The sequence below is a fragment of the Haliaeetus albicilla genome, chromosome 22 (assembly GCF_947461875.1).
Source record: "Haliaeetus albicilla chromosome 22, bHalAlb1.1, whole genome shotgun sequence".
NCBI lineage: Eukaryota > Metazoa > Chordata > Aves > Accipitriformes > Accipitridae > Haliaeetus > Haliaeetus albicilla.
The window spans coordinates 14567185-14581508 of record NC_091504.1 but is presented as its reverse complement, the minus strand read 5'-3'; the positions used below and the strand labels follow the sequence as shown (position 1 = coordinate 14581508).

Sequence of the window (14324 nt, the reverse complement as noted above, 5' to 3'; positions counted from 1 at the left end):
GTGGATGCTAATTGTGGTTGGCAAGGTAACCTATGAATAAAAGCTTGTCTCTGAAATAGCATAAATTTGGCTATGTTTTAAATGAAGTACTTCAGTTATTTGTGTTAGCAGATACAGGCTTCAAGTGCTTTCTTGAGAAGGATGTTACAAATGAACATCACAATGCCTGAAGATTAGGATAACCAAAAAAACACTACTTGAAAATGTACACTAACATTTTTTTAAATTCTTTGCTAGAGTTTACACAGAATGTGGTTTTATTGAGGGGTGTATATGAATCTCCTCCCCAGAAAGCTAGTGTGATTCTTGTATATAGTTACCAAGTACTTACGTATCAGAAAATGAAAAACAGACTAAAAGGCCTGCAGAATACAGGCACTAAGAGACAATCTTTCTATAAACAATAGTAGAAAGTTATTGATAATTAGTCAGTCGGATGCACTGGTTATTGCATTAACAGCAGTGAAATTCCATGTTCACATGAAGCTATATATACAGGCAGGAGTGACAGCAAGATACTCTTAATATTTCTGGACAACAGGGTCTTCTCTTTATCAACCCATATATGGACTTGCTGGTCTAGAAGACATATAATAAACCCTCTCTTTTCTAATATGCTTGAGAAAATAACTGATGGAAAGCTTTTGGAAAAAAATTCAAATGACTTCGAGGTGTCATATGTAAGATTTTTACAGATACATCTCAGACAAGTACATTGATGATTTTACTACTACTACTGCTTGTGTTTGATATGACTTTAACATTTAAACCCACACAAAACTGTATGGGTGAATTTGATAATTATTGTATTAATTTAAAATTAATTACAGAATATTTCTATTTTGTGTTTTAAATAATGAGTTGCCTGTCTTCATTAGCAAATCTGAACACAGCATTTACATCTCTAGAACAATCAAATTCTTTATATAAAGCCTCTACTAGAATTGAAAAGCATCTGTAGTTTCTGAATAATTTCTAAAAAAAATGTTGCATTGTTTCATTAAAAAAACAATCCTTTCCTAAAATATACAGCTTACAACTGCATGGTGAAACACATATTTGTTATAAATCACAACAAATATTTTTATTTGTGCATTAATTTGGATATTAAAATACTGGTATTGTGACATTTGTCTGTTTTCCATGGTTAGCAGTTTCTAACAGCAGGACACTAGTTTGTCAGCAACAGAGGGAGAGTTAGGTCAATCTTTTTCAAACAGCAGCATTACTCTAGCAGTTAAAGTTACTGTACCTCTGTTTCTTATGCTTACTTCTATTGTAAGAAAGAGAATATAGAGTTCATTGTTATTCTTGGAGGCAAATGCCAAGTGCTCTAGTTGAACTTTTCTGTAATAAGAAGGAAGTGGTGTACATGTTCATGCCCAAGACAGGAAAGGTGGTGCTCAAAAGACAAGAGCTATTGTGTGGAGCTGGACAACTTCCATAGAGTGATTTTATGGGAAAAACTGTTTTTAAGTAGTTATTCGCTGCTTTAAATGCGTCTTCCTTTTCACTGGCTAGTATCACCACATTGTTTTAAAAAGCACAAATACCTTCAAGAAATGAGTATTAACTGTGCTTAATGTCAACCTTTTAACACACCTTTGCCTCTGATCCTTTTATTTTTCAGGTTTTTGGTATTCTATAGTATTCCTTATCATGGAATACTCAAGGTATTCCATAATATGAAGCACGTCTATAACCTTCTAACCAATTAATTGGCAATGTCTAAATACATGCAGCAGTTGAAATAACTAGAATAACCTAGACTGCATTGTGACATTAAGGAGATTTCACCCTTTTTGCACAATGTTCTTGTGCATGCTTGTTTCCCCATATTCTGTACACTCCGTAAAGCGGTAATCTGCATTTCTGCAATAATTATGTAATTTCAATTCTTATATACAAGATAGAAATGTGATTTATATGTTACAGACACCTTAAATCACAGCTAATCTTTTTATGTTTCTGGTTTTTTAGCTGTGTTGGCTAACTGAAAGGAAAAAAAGGTGAAGAGGCAGACTGAACTCTGTCAACACAAGCAGCAAAGGGATGTCTTGTGTTTTCAGGAAAACAGAAAATAAAGAATTCTTTGTGAATGGAAGCCATTCCAAAAAGATTTATATGGCAAATATTCCTGTTATTCAGTGCGTTTAAAAGAGAAAAAAAGTCATAACATAATTTCTTTGGCATAATTATCTGACATCTGATCTTCAGTAACATTCATACCCAAAATTCTTTGCTAGAACTCACATTATATATCTGTTTTCCCCCCATCACTTTTGTTTTCTGTGCACTGTTAAACTTTTAGGTGAGGATTTTGTTGTTGTTTAATTATTAGTTTTTCTAGAACTCTCTAGACCAACTTTTTACTCCCAAAACATAAAAAAAATTAGAAGATTTTACAGGAGAGGGCAGCACCAAAAATGTATTGATTTTCAAAGATAATATACATGTTCTAGGCATGGTCATTGGGATGACCTGATGAAGCCTCCTTGATTTGTCCTTAGAGACTAAACGTAAAAAAGAGAGATGTAGCCATGTTCGGCTGAATCCCTCATTTGTGTTAAAACACAAATATTGCTGAATAAGAATCAGTCTGTTAACATCTTTAATCTCTACAAATTTGTGATCATGTTAAAAGCATTTGTCCATGCAAAAAGACCTTCCACTGCACAGTTCTTTTTAACTTTATCAGTCTCACCTACTTCCCTGTTACGTACATCTCCATTACTTTTTCTGCTGTTTCTGTTAACAGCAATAGCTGCTTGGTCTTATGTAATTACTTGTCCTGAATTTAGAGTATCATTTCTCTGTTTGAGAAAATGATGTTTGGACACAACAGACATCCATTGAATTCATATGTTTATCATTTCTCTGCCTTAGCTTCAAAAGTTTTAGGACCCTCTCCAAATAATGTAATGGAAAAGCAGGACTAAGATCTTAATCTCTGTGCCATTACACAGCTTTTTCCCATTTTCTTAGAAATCTGAAATTTCAGATATAAATTGGTTTTATTCAATTTCACCTTAACTGTTTTGTAATCCTATTTGATTAATTAGATGCTACACGTTAAACTGAGTACTTATTTGTAGTTGTTCACATTTCTGGTTGTCACAGCAGACTCACATCTGAACTATTTTATTTGAAGGGTGACAAGTAAATCTGGAGCAAATTACAGGTTTTAATGAGATCTTTACACAGTTCATTGCTAAGTTTCTGGGTCATTGCTGGTTTTAGTTTGTTGCTAACATTGGATAAAATCTGATTAGCTAAATGTAATCTAGAGGAATGTAAGAGATACATACCCTGTTTAAAAAAGCAAAACAAATAATAACCCTTCCAATTCATCTAAATAATTTGAACAAGTGATTCTTTGAATGTCAAAGCATTAGTCTATAATGAAGCATATCAGAATGTTTAGCATCTTAAAACCATAAGGAATTAAAAACTGGTTTTGGTTTGGTTTTGGGAGGGGCTTTTTTAGGGCATGTATCTCTTCCATTTGCCTGTGATATCCTGCTGAACAAACGCACTGAAAAACTCTTTGGAGCAGGGAACCAGGTTTTGCTTTGTTACCATGTAGCATAAGCATGATGTAGTCTCCTAGCAAGCTCCTGGACGCCAGCAAATTGCAAACAACAAAAAAGCTGTATTGGACCGTTGCACTAAGTGGCAGTTCAGTTCTTAATCTACGAGCTAAAAAAACACAAAACAAAAGCAGAGTCGCATAATAATGGGCCTGATGCAGTACACTTATGGAATAGGACTAGGTCGGTATTAGTAAAAGTCCTTTTGTTAGCAAGGTATTCACTGCTGTGAGCACAATGTTGCACAACACGTGCAACAAACTAATTGTTGTGTGCGTGCATGCTCATATTCTGCTTGCAGAATAAATGCCTGTTTTTTCTATTGCACGTTCTCAAGCGACATCATCAGGTTTCTAAAACCTCTTCTACGAAATGCTTTTTTTCCCCTCCTGATTGGTTTGATGTTTGATCAGGTTCGGTCACCTCAGACATTTATAGCTAAGCCTGAAGGGAAAACACACGAGTCCCATCTTGTTTCTGTCTGTTCGCACAGCCGAAGTTTGAAGCCGTGCGCTGAGTTCCGCTTCGAATTTCAAATTCGTGCGCGGCAGCACCTGGAGCGAAGCTCTACGGGAACCGGCCCGGGCCGGCCCGGGCCGTGCCGTGCCGGGCCGGGCCGCTCCGCCGCGGCGGGGAGGTGTGCTCTACTCACCCCAGCCTCGCCTCAGCGCTGCATAAGCCCCGCCTAGCCCCGGGCCCCTCGGCTGGGCCCCGCCATCCCCGAGCCAAGCCGCGGGGCAGGGGGTCAGTCCGGCGCGACGCTCCTGGCCAGGTGCGTCCGGAGCGAGGAGGTACCGGAGAACGGGCGGCGGTCTCAGCCCTCGCGGGGCGCCGCCGTGGCGGAGGGGCACCGGGCGAGGGGCCGCTGCGAGGGAGGGGGGCGGTTTACCTCAGGCCCTGGGGGAGGGACCCCCGGGACGTTTTTCGGAGCAGCCCCCCTCGGCGCCTGGAGGACGGCCGGCACGAGCAGCAGAGCGAGAAGCCGCGAGCGCCCGCCCCCTCACCTGCCCCGCCGTGAGGGGCGCGAGTACCCGGATGCAGCCGGCCCGGCGCGGCGCGGCCCGGCCCGGCCCGCCCCCTTCCCGCCCCCTCCCCCCCCCCGCCTCCCACATGTGTGAGGCCGCCGCAGAGTGCCAGCGCGCGCGGCTTCCCCGCCCCCGCCCGCGGGCCAACCGCCGGGGCGCGCGCCCGAGGGCGGTCTCGGCCGCAGAGCTCGCGAGAGGACATGTCCGCGGCGGCGGCGGCGGCGAACGAGGGTGAGCGAGGGCGTGAGTGGGGGGCGGACGGTGCCGCCGCTCGGGCGGGCTCCTCCACGCGGGGTCCGCGGGGGAGCGCGCGTCACGTGACGGGCGGGGCGGCGGCGGCTCGCCCCCGGCACGCGGCGGGATGGCCGCGGTGCCGCGCCCCGCGGGGTCGGGTCGGGCCGGCCGCCGCCGCCGCCGCGGAGGGGCCGGAGGGCGGTGAGCGGCAGCCGCGAGCCAGCTGCTGCCATCTAGGTAGGCTGCGGCACGGCCCCGCCCGCGGGTGGCCGCCCGCTCGCGCCAGCCAGAGCCATCTTAAGGCGGCTGAGGCGTGTGGGAGGGCGCCTCGCCGCCCTGGGCCGGCGCCAGGAGGGGCGGCCGGGAGCGGTGCCCCCCCCCCCCCCCCCCCCCCAGAGTCCCCGCCGGGGGAGGGCGGGATCCCCGCAGGGCCGGCGCCTGGGGACGTGGTGGCGGCGGCGGCTGAGGGGACCTCGGCCCCGCCGGGCCTCTCTGCGGGGGCTCCCCCGCCCCGCAGGGCCGCGCAGGTGGAGTCAGCCCGGCGCGGGGGGCTGGTGCCGGCACCCCGCGCGTCGTGCTCTGGGGTGCGTCTCCCCGGACCCCTGCCCAGCTCCACTTCTGCCGTGCTCACGCTGAGAGATTTTCCTTCTGTTGTACTGCGGTCACGGATTATTATTATTATTATTATTTTAGTGAGGCACACTGACTCCTGGGTGAGGTACGGGGCCTGTGGGTAGAAAGGCGTAACTGCAGGGCCTGGCCTTAAAAATACGTGCATTGAAATGAAAGCTTTTCCTTGTTGAAAGCGATGAAGTTGAGACCTCTGCTCTTGATAACACAAGCCATGCAACTGCGGCGTAGGTTCGCTTACCTGTTAAAAGAGCGGCTGCCCTTAGAGCGGGGACTGTTAAAGCGTTTGGTTTGTTGTTTATGAAATACATAGCTTTTAGATGGCACTTGGCTAATCAGCTTTCTGCGGAAAATAACAGGTGGGTCTGCAGCAGTTGTGTGCACAGATGTGTATCTCAGATGCACGTAAATCGGTTAACACTTGTGAAACTGACATTCCTCGGAACGGAGGGAGCAAGGTACAGAGCTGTGCTGCAGTGCCTTTCCTTTGTGCCCACAAATACATTTGCCTTTATGCCGTTTATATGTGGGGTTTTCAATTGGTTTCTAAGTATGTAGCGCAGAAAACTGCTGTTATGCTGGCTCAGTGTAGTCAGGAGATAATACTAGGACTACAGCAGGCAGTATAGCTGAAATAAAAACTACAGGATTTAAAATGAATAATTTGTTTAATCGTCGAGTAAGCATCAGAAAATTATCGTTTCATGCATATTTCACAAACAGCACTGTGAAATCTCATACCTTTGCTGTCACTGTCTAAAAGATTTAGACTAACATCAGTCACCTTTTAAGAAAAAAAAAAACAGCTTACACTGTACTGTCAGTACAGCATGTTCTGAAGTTCTTGTTTATGGGAAGGTGATTACACTTCTTCCTCCCACTACATCTTTCCCTTTATGATGGAAGAATGCCCAGGTTTTGAAAAGTGATGTTTTAAAGGTCTCAACAAAGGCACAGCTGGCATTTCATAAGATTATTTTCTTAATGTTTGACTTTTTAACTAGTTCCTTCCTGAAGTTTTCTTTCCTGTGTAATTAGTTAGGGCAAATTATGATTTGTGGTATAACTTGCATTTAAAACTTGACAGAGTGCTGTCTGGTAGTCACACCAGTTATTAAAATAAAAACATCTGGAAGCTGAAAATCCTTGGTACATTATTGGAAGTGCAGAACAACTTTCATGATTTGGCTGTATTTGGAGAAATGCAGAAAACTGAACTTACTGATACGGGTGAATTTTTAGGAGCAGTCATACAGTAACGTGAAAAATCACCTTAATATTTACCATTTTTAATTTGTGGGATTCTGTTGAATGACTTGTTATAAAAAAAGCTTTAAAGGTGGAGGTCAATACACAGATACTCAGACAAACTTAGTGTTTACTGAACATAAAATGTTCAGTAAATTGGAGCACTTGCTTGTTAGCCTAGAAATTAAATTAGATAATTGATGAAATTATGAATTAATATGACATTAGATAGGAAGTATACTTAGTTGTGGGTTTGCTTTTGGTTTTTTTTTTAAATGGCATTTAGATTACTGATTAAATAATTACTGGAAGGAAAAGGGAATACCTTTTATTGTAGGCCATTTCTTTTTGTAGGCCTCTTTGGCATTTCCGTCTTGTAACCTCTTTTTCTTGTGTGTTTTGGTTTGGTTTTTTACATGTTTAATTTTCAACCTCTTTCACTGATATGTATAGAAACCATAACATCAGCTTCAGCCTTAGGCATGCAAAGCTTTAAAAGAAGAAAAACCCTATCTATTAGGATTCATCTCTCGGAGCAAAAGCAACATTGTGAGGCTGAGCATTGTATGGGACCTTTTAGGCCAATACCTATAGGTTCAAAGCCAAAACTGGAAAACCTCATTAATGTTGTATGAAACAGCATTTAATAAATGCCAGCCTTAAAGATAACTGATTTTTTTTTTACACTTTTCTAAATTTAGTGTGCAGTAGTTTTACATTGGCATAATCATATATGTCTGTATATGCATATATGTACACACATACTCTAAAATATACTAATAAATGAAATGTTGACAGAACAAATATGTTTGAGTTGTTGTCATAGCAAAAAGCCAAAATGTGGTTATGAACGGTTTCCTTTTTCTTTATAAAGTTTCCTTTGTATTAGAATCTATAGAAAACTAAAATAGATTTCTGTTATTAAATGATGTTATAATGCATAGATATAATTCCAAGTGTGAAGACATTCCAGCTCTAAGGAATTATGCAAGATGGACTTGAAGGAGCTAGGACTGGTCTTGTGTATTGTAGTTGAGTTAAAAGGAGTGGGTGATGCACCTCTAGCACTACTATTCTTGCCAGAGGTAACTGGAAAGACAAATAATTAGTATGTTAGAATTTGAATAGTAATATGAAAGGTGCTAAAAAATGAGCTTAGAGCATAGTGAAATTAGTTTAAGGATTTTTAACCTGATAAGATACTGTGACATCACAAAACTGAGAGCAACTTGTATTCATAAGGTTTTAATTTCTGAGGTGGAATAGAATATGTAACTTCTAAAATAAAGAATCTTTGTGACATTTTTGTGATTTTTGTTTTTCCTATCTTTGCTTTCCAATTGACCAGAAATGTGCTGAAACAGACACTATAGAAGGAGGCTAGAGATACAAGGTAAGCGCTATTTCATAAAATAATTAAAACTATATAAATACAGGGTTTTTATAAAGCTGCTGTTTTTTTAGTGAGCAGTCTATCACTTTAAATTGTGCCAGTTTTATAATCCTGTTAAAATGTAAGGTTTTCCAAGAGGTACGTTCTCATACAAACAGGAATTTGGGGATATATAGTACATGTGTTACATAAGCTAGTAGCAAGTTATTGTGATGTTTTTGCTTTGCCATTTGATATGAGTGGTTTTCAGTCACCTCTTAGAATTTTTACTTAAATATTCTTATGTTGATTAAATAATATTTTCTCTTTTTTAAAAGACTGTCATGCTTGCAAGCCTTTACAGGTTATGTTAGACTTTTTCTAAATGTGAATAGTTTTTATATTGGTAGGTGGAACTTTGGCCTATGTATCATTTTGTTTATTTTTAACTATTATTCTACAGAGACTCAGGCTAGTACCAGCATAGCGCCAGAGCACTTCACAGCACTTCCAAAGTACCACCAGACCCAACATGTTTTGATTAAATAAATCCAGTTATAGATGAGGAGAGGAAACTTCTTTCTCGAAGGGAGTAACCAAGAATGTTTAATGGGTGCTGATAAAATTCCATTTCAGTAGGTATTAGGAAGGGACTCGAGCAGCTTAGTAAAATAAGGAACTTGGGTTACGTCAACTAAAACATTTTCAGTTTTGGAACTGTGTGCCTCTCATGTTTAGTTGGTACCAAAATGGTGAAAATTCTGATCCTGCCCCCTCCCTCCCCATCTTTTGTATGGCAAAAAGGGCTTCGTTGGGGGGGTGGGAGGCATTGCTTTATTTTCAGAATAACTGAGACAGAGCATCAAGCTTAAAGCCTCCTTGATAATTTCTACTGAGGCCCCTCTAAGATGAAACAGAGCATTGGCTCCACCTCTACAGAAAAAGCCAGACACTGCACACAACTTTCATGGCTAAGAACTGCTCCAGAGAATGAAAGAACAGCAAGACATACAAAAATTCCTGGATATACACAGAAGGTGGTATGTATCTGGAGTATTGATGTATTCCAACAAACCCCAGAACTGTAGTGTTAGGCAAAAAATTAGCAACTGGAAACACTTAAATATAGGGGAGTTTCTTTAACCTGAAGGTAAGGCGTGTTCTAGGGTTGCATTCAGGCTACATGAAGAAGAGCAGGTTTGATTAGACTTAGCAAACCAGTTCGCTTCACGTCCTGGTTTAGTAAATGGGCAACCTTTCTTTCTTACTGTGAATGTATCTGCAACTTTTTTAGCAGCATGCCTAAAAAAGAGATCAACAACTGAAATTAAGCTTATTTGCACTTCACAACCATGAATGTTTCATGTTTGCTTCTTTAAATGAAATTACTCTGTGCTGCACTGAGCACAGTGAACCAGTATTCCTGGCATTGTTTCTTAAGCTTTTTTATCACCTGAATTTCAAGAGCCTAAACTGCAAAATATTAATTGTGGAATAAAACTTTTTCAAACTTTTCTTCAGTGGTAAAGATTGACAGCTGCTGTAAAACTACTCTTCAGGGTTGTTGAGGCTCTGTCAAAGCCACAGCCACAAAAATCTTCCATATCCTGAAACTCCAAAGCAAATGCACATTACAGAATTTATTAAAGTGTTCAGATTACTGTTATTAAATCCAGATGTTAATATAACAGTTTTGCACTTGTGCAATAAACTGAATCTCTGTGATCGTTGACTCAGTAGACAGTATTTTAAGATTTCATATTTGGGTACTTGACTAAAGCCATTAATTAAATGTTTGAAAACTCGCTTAAACCTGGGCATGACGCCAAAAGCAACAAAGTGAGAGAGAAGTCATAGTTAAGCTCATTTTTGATCCTTACACTGACTAGTGAAACACAAATGAACGAAACACTAAAAATAAAGACAAAAAGACAAAACCCACTGGTTTTCTACCCTTCTCAAACTGTGAATTTACAAGATAAGTAGCCTTAATTTATATCCCTGAAAAGGATAGGCAATTGTATTTTTATTTCCACATTTTGTTTCTAATGTTAGAAGTCTGCTGGACGGCTAGGGAACAGTTGCTGAAAACTTGATTAAAAATTCTAGAGACATTACAATTAGTTTGCCAGTCATTCTTTATTATAAATGTAAAAAAGGTAGCTCATAAAAATTCATCAGAGCACCTCATTAAAATAGAGTTCAAGTTGTTAAGTGTATTCCAGTAAAGTCCAGTTAATACCCATAAATGGTTCTTGCATCTCATGAAGTGGCAAGTTTCTCAGTATTTCCTATACAAAAAAAAAATAGAAGAGACATAGAATTCCAGTTACTGACATTCTGTCTGATTGCATTGCTGGCACAATCCTTAATTTTGTTCCCCTTTAAAAATGAAAAAGCATTGCTTGGTAAAGTTGTAATCCAGCAAAGCTTTACGCATGTGTTTATGAGACTAAATGGGTTGCACAAAGTTGAACACATTCTTAAAGCTTTTCAGGATTTAGAACCACATGTTAGTAAAGCTTTAGGAAAGTAATAGTTGTGACTTAACATAAGCAAAGGAATCTGTGTATAAATGTCATTGTGGTGGATGTATTTCTTCTTGCACCACAGTGTTATAGCTGCAATTCTGTGTATAAGTAATCTCTTCTACATTGATAGGTATTCAGTGTAAATTCTGAATTACGGCCTTAGTGAGGGTTTATACTTAAACGTTAACTGAGAGAACATGTGACGTCACCATTAATCTCATTTTTTGTTTTAAAATGCTGCACAAGTTTTGTGTGTTATCAATATTTTTGTATGTTGTGAATTAGCCATCTTTCTCAGCTTGTTTTATTCTTGTATGTAAGTGACTTTGGAAGTGTGAAAGCAAAGCATTGTATTTGTGCTTTTATAATCTTTCTTTGGTGGTAATCAGGCAGATGAGGGCCTTGGAATGTGTGTAATTTGAAAATGGAGCTTGCTGTGTATGCTGAGATTACTATACAGAAATTAATGGGATCTTTATGTTCATTATGGTCAGTCTGAATTTTACCATTTGTGTATTATTTTAGGAGTTTTTTAGTGGACTAATAAATCAACTAGTTTGGAGCGTTTGTTTTTTCATTACGATATCATGTTACTTGCTAGGTTATTTTTTTAGGATTTTCTCTTTAAAAAATATAATCTTAAAAATATCTTTAAAAAATATTATCTTAAAAATATCTTGAAAAAATATCATCTTAAAAATATCTTTCCACGGAAAATACAACTCAAGACAGGTAACCAAAAGAAATGCCTTAATGTTTTGCTAATGATTTTCAATATGTAAGTTGTAGTCTTTGTACAGCTATACTGTCTATAAATATACTTAGTATACTTAGTATATTTATAAGGTTTTTGTTAAAGACTTGTAAGCCTGTGAATTAGGAAAGAATTTTAAAAATCTTTTTGAATCAGCTCTTAACACCATTTTGTACTGATGTGTCAGATTTTCTATTAATTCAAATCAATAAAATAATTTTTTTGGATGGCAATATTCTTGTTCACACATTTTCCTCTCATAGTTGTGCTTGCTTTGCATCCAACAGAAGGAAATAAATTTATGTACACTGCTAGTAAGAAAATAAGACAGATAAATTCAGACTTTCATTCACTGTGTAGCAGCATTTGCTATGAAATTGAATGTAAAATTGACAATGAAGCTGTGTGTTTGCATGTCAGTTCTCATTTTTAAGTATTTCACTAATACAAAGTGGGGTTTTTTTAGTAAAATTGCAGAATTTGATGCTTGCACTCCAGAGGAGTAGATGAACTCATACTGATTAATGTATTTTTGCAAACCTTGAAGTTTTTTCAGGTAAGAAATCCAAAAATTAAATACAATTTGCAAGTACTGAAAGCGCTAATAATACCTGCTATTATGGAATACTGAAGAATTGTTCCAAAAGCAACATTGATCAGTTAACATGTCATTTGTTTGGGACTTGCTGTTATTTCTTTAAAAATTTCCAATGTTTCTGTAGTTTGGCTTATATAGTTTAGGTGAATATTGAGAATAATCACATCATCATCACACAACTGTGTGAAATTAGGAATGACTGACAACCTCACCATTTTCTAGTTAATGTATTCAACACTGTAATTTCATTTGGAGTTTCTGTACAGCAGAAGGATTTTAATATCTGGTTTATGAGGGTAATGCTCACTTACTCTGTTTCTAGTAAATACTTAATTCGTGAGAAGTTACTACTTTATTATACAGTCTTAATTATTTCTAAATTTGTATGGATTATTTACAGTAATGCTTATTTATGTTAATGTCAAATAATACAGCAGCACTCAAATACTTCCACTTGGTGTAAGATAAAAGGTTTATAGAGCAAACGCTATCTGTTTCTGCAAAATGTAAATGATTTTTATGGTTATAGGAATGCTAAATCTTACAATGTGAATCAAGCTTTAAATAATTCACTCTACATCTGTAGAGAGTTTCAACCAACTTTCTTTGCTTCTATGAATAACACAGAAGCATTCATAGATTGGTGATTTCTTCTGGAATTGGATCAGCATGGTGAGGCAAACTGTTCTGGCGGTGGTGGTGGATCTAAGTTGAGTGGTTAATGACTCCCTCCTTCCTCTGCCAGATGTTCCACCCTTCCTCTGTTCTGCCAGTTTAACCATTTGACTGCTCTTTTACCAGGTCCTGTAAAAAATATGCCTGATTTTAAAAACTCATCATGCAGCACTGGGAAAACAGAAGGGTGGAATCTCTGGGAAAGGGTGAAATACAGATGGTAACAACCTACTTCAGCCAAGAGTTCATTTTTCTCTGCCCTGAGAAAGTTCTGAGCATGAGCAAAGGTGGGTAAGATGGAGACAAACTAGAAATCTGAAATGGAGGATGCTTAAAACCTTAGAAGGTACTTTCCTTTTCTGCAGACTAAACCAGATTGATAGTTGACAGGAGGCTCTTGAACATAGGCACAGTTCTAAATCTACTGTTTCTCAAATGCTTGGGGCAGTAACAGGGCCAGAAGGTAGTCCAAAAGATAGAATTCCGAATCTCTTTGATCTGTCTGTGCCTTCTTGGCATCTGTAGTGTAGGTAGGCTGTTGAAAGCCTTATGCTGGCTGGCTGGCCATGGAACATGGTCAAGAGAAGAAAAGATATATTAAGGAAGGATGGTATACAGAGCATTTTTGATGGGTAAAGTGGAAGCTGAGATGAGAAGTGATTTAATGATAGATGGAGGTTAGAAAAAAAAAAAATAGAGAATTCAGGAAGAAGAATCGAGAAGGAAAGCAGGTACTGAAATGATCTGGGGAAGAAATGAACTATGATCTGCTGCCAGAAAAGAAATAATGAAAATAAGGCAAGAGAGAAAGAGAAACCTGGGCTATAGTAATTATATTTGACCAGATAATATTTAATTAATATCTTTCTTTCATTATATTATCAGTAGTTTTCCAACAGGGTTTCTAATAAAACTTTGTAGTATATTTTTTTGCAAAAATATTTTTAATGCTGTTCAAAAATTGTACTTTTGAGTAAGGAGTGGCATTGCTTAGATTTTTCAGCCTTTTTTTACTGATTTATTCATGATTAAATACATTGTGTGTTTTAATGTTAGTAAATGGACCTAACCCAAGTGTTCTGAAATACACTTACCCTAATAAATTACATTTGATGAGTGTTAAATGATGGAAGTGTCTTGCGTATCAGAAGGAATACTAAAGCAAGTATATTTTCTGCTATGCTGCCGAAGACCGAAAATGTCTAGTATACAAATAAAATCATTATGTAGGAGAGAAATTACGGCTTGATGTATTTTTAGGCTCATGAGTTTGTAAATTGACTGTTACTCTAGTTTTGAAGTGTTCATGAAAAGAAATGTTCAGTAAGAGCTTTTTCATTAGCATTATGCAGAAGGATATTAGGAAAATACATTAAAAATATTTCAGCCTGTGTTTTAAAGATTTTTTTGTCTTACTGAAGCTCATGAAGCTTACTCCCTCAGTTGAAAATGTACTTCAAATGTGGAAGAGAACTATTCAGCCACATAACTTACTGAAACATGATTAAGATGATACATGTTGTCTTTTGGTGGAGCCTCTCATTCCAGCCCTACCAGAGATGTTTGCCTGCTCAGGTTTGTTCTCCTAAACTATTTCAGTTCAGGTTAGCCAAGTTAGCAAAGGTAACTGTTCACACTCATTAAGCTGATTGATTGAACTCTCTGTG

The 14324-nt window shown here is 39.0% G+C and overlaps 1 protein-coding gene and 2 long non-coding RNA genes across 5 annotated transcripts in view; 1 reads left to right on the top strand and 2 right to left on the bottom strand.

The window, feature by feature from the left end:
- LOC138690528 (uncharacterized) overlaps window positions 1-4630 on the bottom strand; it is a 29662-nt gene extending 25032 nt beyond the window's left edge. Inside the window, exon 1 of one of the 2 annotated variants that reach the window (XR_011329301.1) lies at window positions 4243-4630. This is a non-coding gene — a long non-coding RNA (uncharacterized lncRNA). The remainder of the gene's footprint in view (window positions 1-4242) is intronic. The other variant, XR_011329302.1, reaches the window with a different exon arrangement.
- Window positions 4631-4732: 102 nt separating this feature from the next.
- MRTFB (myocardin related transcription factor B) overlaps window positions 4733-14324 on the top strand; it is an 85150-nt gene continuing 75558 nt past the window's right edge. Inside the window, exons 1-2 of the mRNA XM_069809972.1 lie at window positions 4733-4846; window positions 8076-8120. The gene's annotated coding sequence lies outside the window, so the exon portion shown is untranslated. The remainder of the gene's footprint in view (window positions 4847-8075; window positions 8121-14324) is intronic.
- Window positions 10226-14324, bottom strand: part of LOC138690526 (uncharacterized) — an 85496-nt gene continuing 81397 nt past the window's right edge. For both annotated transcript variants that reach the window (XR_011329299.1, XR_011329300.1), the window contains exon 4: window positions 10226-10390. This is a non-coding gene — a long non-coding RNA (uncharacterized lncRNA). The remainder of the gene's footprint in view (window positions 10391-14324) is intronic.